The sequence below is a fragment of the Athene cunicularia genome, unplaced genomic scaffold (genome assembly GCF_003259725.1).
Source record: "Athene cunicularia isolate RWA unplaced genomic scaffold, athCun1 SCF_12, whole genome shotgun sequence".
NCBI classification, from domain to species: Eukaryota; Metazoa; Chordata; class Aves; order Strigiformes; family Strigidae; genus Athene; species Athene cunicularia.
In genome coordinates, this window is record NW_020799178.1 from 32,368 (window position 1) to 41,982 (window position 9,615).

General features: G+C 48.3%; 1 long non-coding RNA gene across 1 annotated transcript in view; it reads right to left on the reverse strand.

The window, feature by feature from the left end:
• The window catches only part of LOC113490530, a 14,038-nt gene that overhangs the window by 1,866 nt on the left and 2,557 nt on the right, over nucleotides 1–9,615 (reverse strand). The gene's annotated exons all lie outside the window — the stretch shown is intronic.

A 9,615-nucleotide genomic window follows, 5' to 3' on the forward strand; every position in this document is an offset into this window, starting at 1 on the left:
ACCCTATTGTCCAAGCCTTAGCGCTTCACCCCGAGAGTCCCCTTGCAAGCAGCCAGGACCAACACACAGAGCAAACATTGCAGTGGCTGCCAAAGGTTAAAATCCCACGCGCAGCGCCATGTGGCTGGCAGCGGTTAAAGCTGAGTTGGGCAGGAAGGAGCTGAATGGGGAACACGCAGCTGGAGAAAGCGTTTGATTGAGCACCCCCGGCACTGAAGAGCTGGGAAAAGGGTGGGCACAAACGCCCTTTTGGGGCAGAGAAGAGGAACATGTTCCTCCAGAGGCTGAGATCCAGCGGCTTCCTTCCCCGTGCAGGGGCTGAAAGAGAAGCACTCAGAGCAGGGGAAACCACCTCCAAATCCCTGCTCCTGACTGCTCTTCCCCCGGCATCCCACCCAGCCCCAAAGGGCACTTCGGGGGGCTGCAGAGCCCTCCCGCTCCCCACAGCTGGTGCAGCCACATCAACGTACAAAAAGGAGTTTGGAGACGACTTCAGGAAGTCAGGTCACAGTCAGGTGGAATTGGAGCAGTTTCTAAAACTCTGGGGAACTGCCAGGAGCCAAGTACCTGCTTGAGCGGCACAGAAAACATCCCCAGAGGGGCAGGGATGCTTGAGGACATCTGCTGCCCTGCCCTGCCGTACCCTGGTCCCCTCTCCCTCTGCTCTTTAAGCCTCCAGGCCCTGGGCACCACGAGGTGGGAAAAAGCCCCCGATTTTAGTTGGAGTCTCTGCCCCAAACCAGCACGTGGTAATTTGCCACGTCAGCCAACACATTAAACACTTTTGAGAAGGCTCCGTTCCCAGAAGTTCCCCACCTCCAAGCTGCGTTCTGCTTTTTACACTGATGGCCTGGTTTTGTCTTCACACAGCTGACAGTGAGGCCGAGTCTGTATGACTGTGTTACCTGGATTAGCTGTTTTGCATCCTAGGTACTGCGACCAAAGTTTGCGATCTGCAGTTCAACCCCTATCACATGGTTTGACAGACAGAAAATAGCACGATACATGAGCACGGATACCAGACCTGTTACTGTTAAGACTAAACAGCTCGAAACTTCACAATTACAACTAAAGGAATAATTCTACTGGAAACAGTAGCCAGTGTGCTCATAGTCTCTGCAGACCACTTACCCTCGAGAGGGCACGGCTCTCTTCCCACAGACTGTCACGAGTTACACTACCTGAAGAGTGGCCAAGACATATTCTTGAACCATAAAATCTGGTGCAACTGTTTTACGAGTATAAAGATGCTACAAAAGTGATCTGCAAACCCACAGCAACTCCCAGCTGGGATCTACCGGCAGGTCGGATGTTCTACAAACGGGACTATAGCTTGTGTAAGCTCAGTGCCCCTTCTGTAACCGCTCGATCGCTCAGGCCCACCTCCCGTCCCCAAGGGCAGCAGTTCCTGCTGCTAACCTGGCGCACTTGTGAAAATTCTGCAGCAGTCATTCTTTTTGAGGACAACAAATCACTTCTCAAACACCTTTGGCAGAAGGAAGCTAAAGGAAATGCTCTTACCCGATCACCATTTTCTTCTGCAGACAATAGCAACCATTATGTGAAAGTTTCCATTAAGCAAAATCCAGCTTGTCAGTCAAAACCAAGAGAGATCTTTAGCTTTTAGGCTTTGAAGATGATTTCGACTCTCCTGCAGTTTTCTGGTGACACATTACACCTGCTGTTCCCCTCTGACATCCTGTCTCTGTAAACATAAGATTCAGTGACTTTTTTTCCTTAAGACAAGTGTTGATGTTTGTCTGGTTTAAAGCGCAGTGCTTATTTGGACTTGAACCCTCCACACAATATTTGTTACGTATTTATCTAGGCAGGGTGTAACTTAACAGCAGGAGTTTAAAAAACGGAACAAAACAACTCAGTGAGATTATCAGTTGTGTGCTTTTCACTGTGAGGGGAGAAAAAACAGGTACAAGAGAATTTCCTTCTTTTGAAGCGAGAAGATGATTCAGCTGCTCTTTAGAAAAGGAGATGAATTGTAACTTGTCAGCCACCGCTCTGAAGGGACAAGATTACACATAGAGCAGACACCCACAGGTGACAAGAAGGCAAACTGAAGAGCCATTTTAAAGTCAGACATGACCGGCCTGTGCTGCTTCGTGGAAACGTAATATATCCTTTTGTTTCCCATGTTCAAAATCAAGGCAAAAAAGACAAAAATATTGTATTTATGGCCAAAGTCCTCGTCTAGCCTAAGTTCTACACGCTGTTAGTATAGACTGGTGTCTACGGGCACCTGTTTATTTGCCAAGAGTCTGTTGGTTAACTTTGACAGTCTTCCGCCAGCAGCAGGGTAGTTGATATTCTGTTAGCACCACCAGAGTCCTCAATAGATACGCGTTCCACAACATCTTAAACTGCCTTCTTGGAAGAACACGTACGAGGGAAGAGCAATGCATTAGTGCCTTTCTTTTCAAATTACACTTGCCATTAGTAGCAATTAAATTTTGACCTCTCCAGAAAAAAAACAAAACAAAACAAAACAAAAAACCAAAACAGACACTAGAAAGCTGCTGTTTAAAAAAACAGTAACTGTAAAGGAGATCAGGAATGAACAGAAGGGTCCATGAGAAGGTAAGTCAGGAAGGTCAGCTACTGTTCTTACTCCCCACAAAAGTAAAAGGCCAAGGGATACCATTAAATTTACAAAGACAGTAAACGTAATGCTACTAAAATAAACAGCCCATCATTTGCGTACAGACTTCCCTGTCATAGGTTACCACTAGGATTGAGCACTTAGCAAAATTAAGACCAAGATCTTGAAGCAGGTAAGTATGGGGTTTAAGCAAAGCGTGAGGTTTGATTTGGAGCTGGGGGAGCTTCACAAAATTTCCCACAGAGGCCACCGCTGTAGCCCCCTCCCCTGCTACCAAAAGTCCCCACCACACACACCAACCCAGCACACCCCTGCAATGCTAAACCATCATCTAGTCATCAGAGGATAGTCTACGGGGGAAAAAAAATATCCTTTAAAGTCACAACTCACAACTTATTTCTGCTGTCTTCTAATACACTGGGTACCGGACCCAAACCAAAAAGTAGACTGGCCTGCCATCCACCTTCCCAGAATTCACCATCCACCTTCACACCATCCACCATCCCACATTCCACCATCCAGCTTCCCACCATTCTTCTTCCCACAATCCCCCATCTGCCATCCTCCTCCCAACCATCCACCATTCACCCTCCACTATCCCAGTATCCACCATCCTGCACCCACCTTCCCACCATCCAGCATCCACCATCTTCCTTCCAGCCATCCACCATCCACCTTCACACCATCCACCATCCACCATCTCACAATTCAAATATACCACCCACATTCTCACACTCCACCATCCACAATCCCACAGTTCACCAACTACCATGCCTCAACAAACTTCCCAACATCAACCATCCGCCACACTCAGGTGGAATTGGAGCAGTTTCTAAAACTCTGGGGAACTGCCAGGAGCCAAGTACCTGCTTGAGCGGCACAGAAAACATCCCCAGAGGGGCAGGGATGCTTGAGGACATCTGCTGCCCTGCCCTGCCGTACCCTGGTCCCCTCTCCCTCTGCTCTTTAAGCCTCCAGGCCCTGGGCACCACGAGGTGGGAAAAAGCCCCCGATTTTAGTTGGAGTCTCTGCCCCAAACCAGCACGTGGTAATTTGCCACGTCAGCCAACACATTAAACACTTTTGAGAAGGCTCCGTTCCCAGAAGTTCCCCACCTCCAAGCTGCGTTCTGCTTTTTACACTGATGGCCTGGTTTTGTCTTCACACAGCTGACAGTGAGGCCGAGTCTGTATGACTGTGTTACCTGGATTAGCTGTTTTGCATCCTAGGTACTGCGACCAAAGTTTGCGATCTGCAGTTCAACCCCTATCACATGGTTTGACAGACAGAAAATAGCACGATACATGAGCACGGATACCAGACCTGTTACTGTTAAGACTAAACAGCTCGAAACTTCACAATTACAACTAAAGGAATAATTCTACTGGAAACAGTAGCCAGTGTGCTCATAGTCTCTGCAGACCACTTACCCTCGAGAGGGCACGGCTCTCTTCCCACAGACTGTCACGAGTTACACTACCTGAAGAGTGGCCAAGACATATTCTTGAACCATAAAATCTGGTGCAACTGTTTTACGAGTATAAAGATGCTACAAAAGTGATCTGCAAACCCACAGCAACTCCCAGCTGGGATCTACCGGCAGGTCGGATGTTCTACAAACGGGACTATAGCTTGTGTAAGCTCAGTGCCCCTTCTGTAACCGCTCGATCGCTCAGGCCCACCTCCCGTCCCCAAGGGCAGCAGTTCCTGCTGCTAACCTGGCGCACTTGTGAAAATTCTGCAGCAGTCATTCTTTTTGAGGACAACAAATCACTTCTCAAACACCTTTGGCAGAAGGAAGCTAAAGGAAATGCTCTTACCCGATCACCATTTTCTTCTGCAGACAATAGCAACCATTATGTGAAAGTTTCCATTAAGCAAAATCCAGCTTGTCAGTCAAAACCAAGAGAGATCTTTAGCTTTTAGGCTTTGAAGATGATTTCGACTCTCCTGCAGTTTTCTGGTGACACATTACACCTGCTGTTCCCCTCTGACATCCTGTCTCTGTAAACATAAGATTCAGTGACTTTTTTTCCTTAAGACAAGTGTTGATGTTTGTCTGGTTTAAAGCGCAGTGCTTATTTGGACTTGAACCCTCCACACAATATTTGTTACGTATTTATCTAGGCAGGGTGTAACTTAACAGCAGGAGTTTAAAAAACGGAACAAAACAACTCAGTGAGATTATCAGTTGTGTGCTTTTCACTGTGAGGGGAGAAAAAACAGGTACAAGAGAATTTCCTTCTTTTGAAGCGAGAAGATGATTCAGCTGCTCTTTAGAAAAGGAGATGAATTGTAACTTGTCAGCCACCGCTCTGAAGGGACAAGATTACACACAGAGCAGACACCCACAGGTGACAAGAAGGCAAACTGAAGAGCCATTTTAAAGTCAGACATGACCGGCCTGTGCTGCTTCGTGGAAACGTAATATATCCTTTTGTTTCCCATGTTCAAAATCAAGGCAAAAAAGACAAAAATATTGTATTTATGGCCAAAGTCCTCGTCTAGCCTAAGTTCTACACGCTGTTAGTATAGACTGGTGTCTACGGGCACCTGTTTATTTGCCAAGAGTCTGTTGGTTAACTTTGACAGTCTTCCGCCAGCAGCAGGGTAGTTGATATTCTGTTAGCACCACCAGAGTCCTCAATAGATACGCGTTCCACAACATCTTAAACTGCCTTCTTGGAAGAACACGTACGAGGGAAGAGCAATGCATTAGTGCCTTTCTTTTCAAATTACACTTGCCATTAGTAGCAATTAAATTTTGACCTCTCCAGAAAAAAAACAAAACAAAACAAAACAAAAAACCAAAACAGACACTAGAAAGCTGCTGTTTAAAAAAACAGTAACTGTAAAGGAGATCAGGAATGAACAGAAGGGTCCATGAGAAGGTAAGTCAGGAAGGTCAGCTACTGTTCTTACTCCCCACAAAAGTAAAAGGCCAAGGGATACCATTAAATTTACAAAGACAGTAAACGTAATGCTACTAAAATAAACAGCCCATCATTTGCGTACAGACTTCCCTGTCATAGGTTACCACTAGGATTGAGCACTTAGCAAAATTAAGACCAAGATCTTGAAGCAGGTAAGTATGGGGTTTAAGCAAAGCGTGAGGTTTGATTTGGAGCTGGGGGAGCTTCACAAAATTTCCCACAGAGGCCACCGCTGTAGCCCCCTCCCCTGCTACCAAAAGTCCCCACCACACACACCAACCCAGCACACCCCTGCAATGCTAAACCATCATCTAGTCATCAGAGGATAGTCTACGGGGGAAAAAAAATATCCTTTAAAGTCACAACTCACAACTTATTTCTGCTGTCTTCTAATACACTGGGTACCGGACCCAAACCAAAAAGTAGACTGGCCTGCCATCCACCTTCCCAGAATTCACCATCCACCTTCACACCATCCACCATCCCACATTCCACCATCCAGCTTCCCACCATTCTTCTTCCCACAATCCCCCATCTGCCATCCTCCTCCCAACCATCCACCATTCACCCTCCACTATCCCAGTATCCACCATCCTGCACCCACCTTCCCACCATCCAGCATCCACCATCTTCCTTCCAGCCATCCACCATCCACCTTCACACCATCCACCATCCACCATCTCACAATTCAAATATACCACCCACATTCTCACACTCCACCATCCACAATCCCACAGTTCACCAACTACCATGCCTCAACAAACTTCCCAACATCAACCATCCGCCACACTCAGGTGGAATTGGAGCAGTTTCTAAAACTCTGGGGAACTGCCAGGAGCCAAGTACCTGCTTGAGCGGCACAGAAAACATCCCCAGAGGGGCAGGGATGCTTGAGGACATCTGCTGCCCTGCCCTGCCGTACCCTGGTCCCCTCTCCCTCTGCTCTTTAAGCCTCCAGGCCCTGGGCACCACAAGGTGGGAAAAAGCCCCCGATTTTAGTTGGAGTCTCTGCCCCAAACCAGCACGTGGTAATTTGCCACGTCAGCCAACACATTAAACACTTTTGAGAAGGCTCCGTTCCCAGAAGTTCCCCACCTCCAAGCTGCGTTCTGCTTTTTACACTGGTTGCCTGGTTTTGTCTTCACACAGCTGACAGTGAGGCCGAGTCTGTATGACTGTGTTACCCGGATTAGCTGTTTTGCATCCTAGGTACTGCCATTGTGCTACCAGGTGTTGTACTAAGTTATAACAACCCCCTTATGCTGATGTAAAAAGTGCTCAAGTGTTGAAGTACTGAACCCTGAACAACAGGCCCCAGGCCGAAGCTGTTCAGTGTGCAATCATTAACAAAGTCTGTAAACTCGCTAGTGAAAGATGCAGCTTAGACCCAATATAATCAGGAGTGAGGAGAGAAGGGATCCACCTGCCCTTGTTCAGCCTGTTCAAGGCTGAGCACCCAAGTATCTGGCCTTGTTAGAAACTCCCTTGGTTTCCCTCCCGAGCCCTGGCCAGGCTTTGGGTGGAATCCATCAGGAGAATGGAACCAGAAATATTCCGCCCAAAACAAAGGTGCCAGCTGGTCTGGCCTGTCGGTCTCTGGTCTATAAGGCTGGGCCCGCTCACAGCGACTTTGGCAGCCTCACCTACGGGTGGAGGCACCGCGCAGGATTTCCCACTTGCCGGGACAGGCTCCGCTAATCCTCGCTGTGACCAGGGCTGCCCAGCCACTGCGGGGCTGGGTGATGATAACATGTGCCAGTGGTGATGTATTTGTCTTAATCTCCATTCTCTCTCTCGTGTAGTAATGATTTAATGCAGTTTTTTGCTGTTTGCTGCTTTAAGTGCACTATTCTGCTTTTTCTTACTGCCTGTTTTCTGTATTACACTGTTATCACCAGTAAAATACGTCTGCTCTTCGCACTCTGGTGTCTGGGTTTAATTGGTATCCTTAATCAGCAGAAGAGAGAGGGTGAGGGATATTGAGGGTGATTTTGGGGAATATGGGTGGTTTTGGGGGTGATTTCTATGGATATGTCTGGTTTTGGGGGGAGATATTTTGGGGTGATTTCGGGGCATAAGGGGTGGTGGGGTGATTTGTGGGATGTGGGTTGTTTTGGGGAGGAATTGGGCGGATATGTGGGGTTGGAAGTATATGGGGTTTGATTTGGGGGATATGGGGTGGTTTGGGGGTGATTTGGTGGGATCTGAGGGGTTTGGAGTTATGGGGGCAGATTTGGGGAGATATGGGGGGATTTGGGGAGATATGGGGGATATAAGCAGTCTTTTGGAAGGATATATGGGTTTTGCGGTAATACAGGGAAGTTTTGATGATATTGGGGCAGATGTGGGAGATTTATGCAGTTTAGGGAGGGTTTGGGGGGATATGGGGAGGTATTGGGGGTGCTTTATGGGATATAGGGGTGTTTGGGGTGATTTGGGGGATAGAGAGAAGGAGTGAGTGTATAGTGGGTTTGAGGGTGATATGGGGGTTTTGAGGGAATACGGAGGGATTGGGGTGATTTGGGGGTGTATTTTGGTTTTTGGGGTGATATGGGGATCTATGGGGAAGTGTTGGGGTGATTTGTGGGAATATGTGGTATTTTGGGGTGACTGTGGTGGATATGGGGGGTTGGTGGTATATGGGCGGGTGAATTTTGGGATATGGGTGTTTTGTTGGGGGACTGAAGGGGAAATAGGGGGTGTTTGGGGGAGATACAGTGGGGTGATTTGGAGTCATGGGGGGGATTGGGGTGATTTGTTGGGATACGGGTGGATTTGGGGGCATATGGGGAGGTTTGGGCTGATTTAGGGTGTATGGGGATTTTCAGTGACTTGGGGGTATGTGGGTGGTTTTGGGGTTGATACGTGGGATATGGGGTGTATGGGGAGGTTAAGGACTGCTTTGGGGGGATATTGGGGGTTTGGCAGGATATGGGGGTTTTGGGGTAATATGGGTGATACCGGGTGATATGGGTGTGTTTTCACAAAATCCCCGAATCATCCGGGCTGGAAAAGCCCTTGAAGCTCCTCCAGCCCAGCCATGACCCTCCCCTTGACCCTTCCCAACTGCCCCAGATCCCTCAGCGCCAGGTCACCCCGACTCTTCAACCCCCCCAGCGATCCCGGGGACTCCCCCCTGCCCTGGGCAGCCCATTCCAACGCCCAACAGCCCCTTCTGCACAGAAATCCTTCCTCAGAGCCAGCCTGACCCTGCCCTGGGCAGCTCGAGGCCGTTCCCTCGGGGCCTGGCGCTGGGGCCTTGGCTCCAGAGACTCATCCCCGCTCTCTGCCCCCTCCTGTCAGGGACTTGTAGAGGGTGATGAGGTCTTTGGGGTGATATGTGTGCTATGGGGGTATATGGGGAATTTTTGGGGTGATTTGGGGGGATATGAGGAGTTTTGTGGTTATATGGGGCTATGGGTGATACGGGGATGTTTTGGAGTGATTTGGGGTATGTTGGTGTGTTGTATTGATATGGGGGATGATTTGGGGGAATATGGGAGGTTTTGGGGGTGATTTGCTGGGATGTGGTGTGATTAGTTGGATATGGGGTCGTTTGGGGGTATATGTCGAGTTTTGGAGGTGATTTGTCAGGATTTGGGGAGATATGGAGGGTTTGGGGGGATTTGGAGGGATTGTGGGGGGATATGGGGAGGTTCTGGGGGTGATTTAGGGGTATGTGGGTGTGGAGAAATAACAACCACCTGGTCCTTGATACCGCAATGAATAATTCTCTGCTGTCTGCCCCTGTGTAAAGAAGTACTGTTCAGCGTTCCTCTCTGGCTTGCCACTGCATAGAGAGCTGTTGTTGAGCAAATCCCTTAACTGGAGATAAAGTGTGAGGTCGAAACCTCAAGTAGGAGCTCCATGGCTCGTGCTTTTTGCGTGTGCTTCTTACGTTGTACTAATGAAATATGAATTATATTGTGTGGACAGTAGCTTAGAACCAATCACAGCTCGTTTAGCTGCATGTGATCAGCAGTGTATGAGATGCTCTGTACATAACAAAATTGGATCAAACTGGCAAACCATATTGGTGTTATTCCTGATACCTGGGCTTTATCCCTC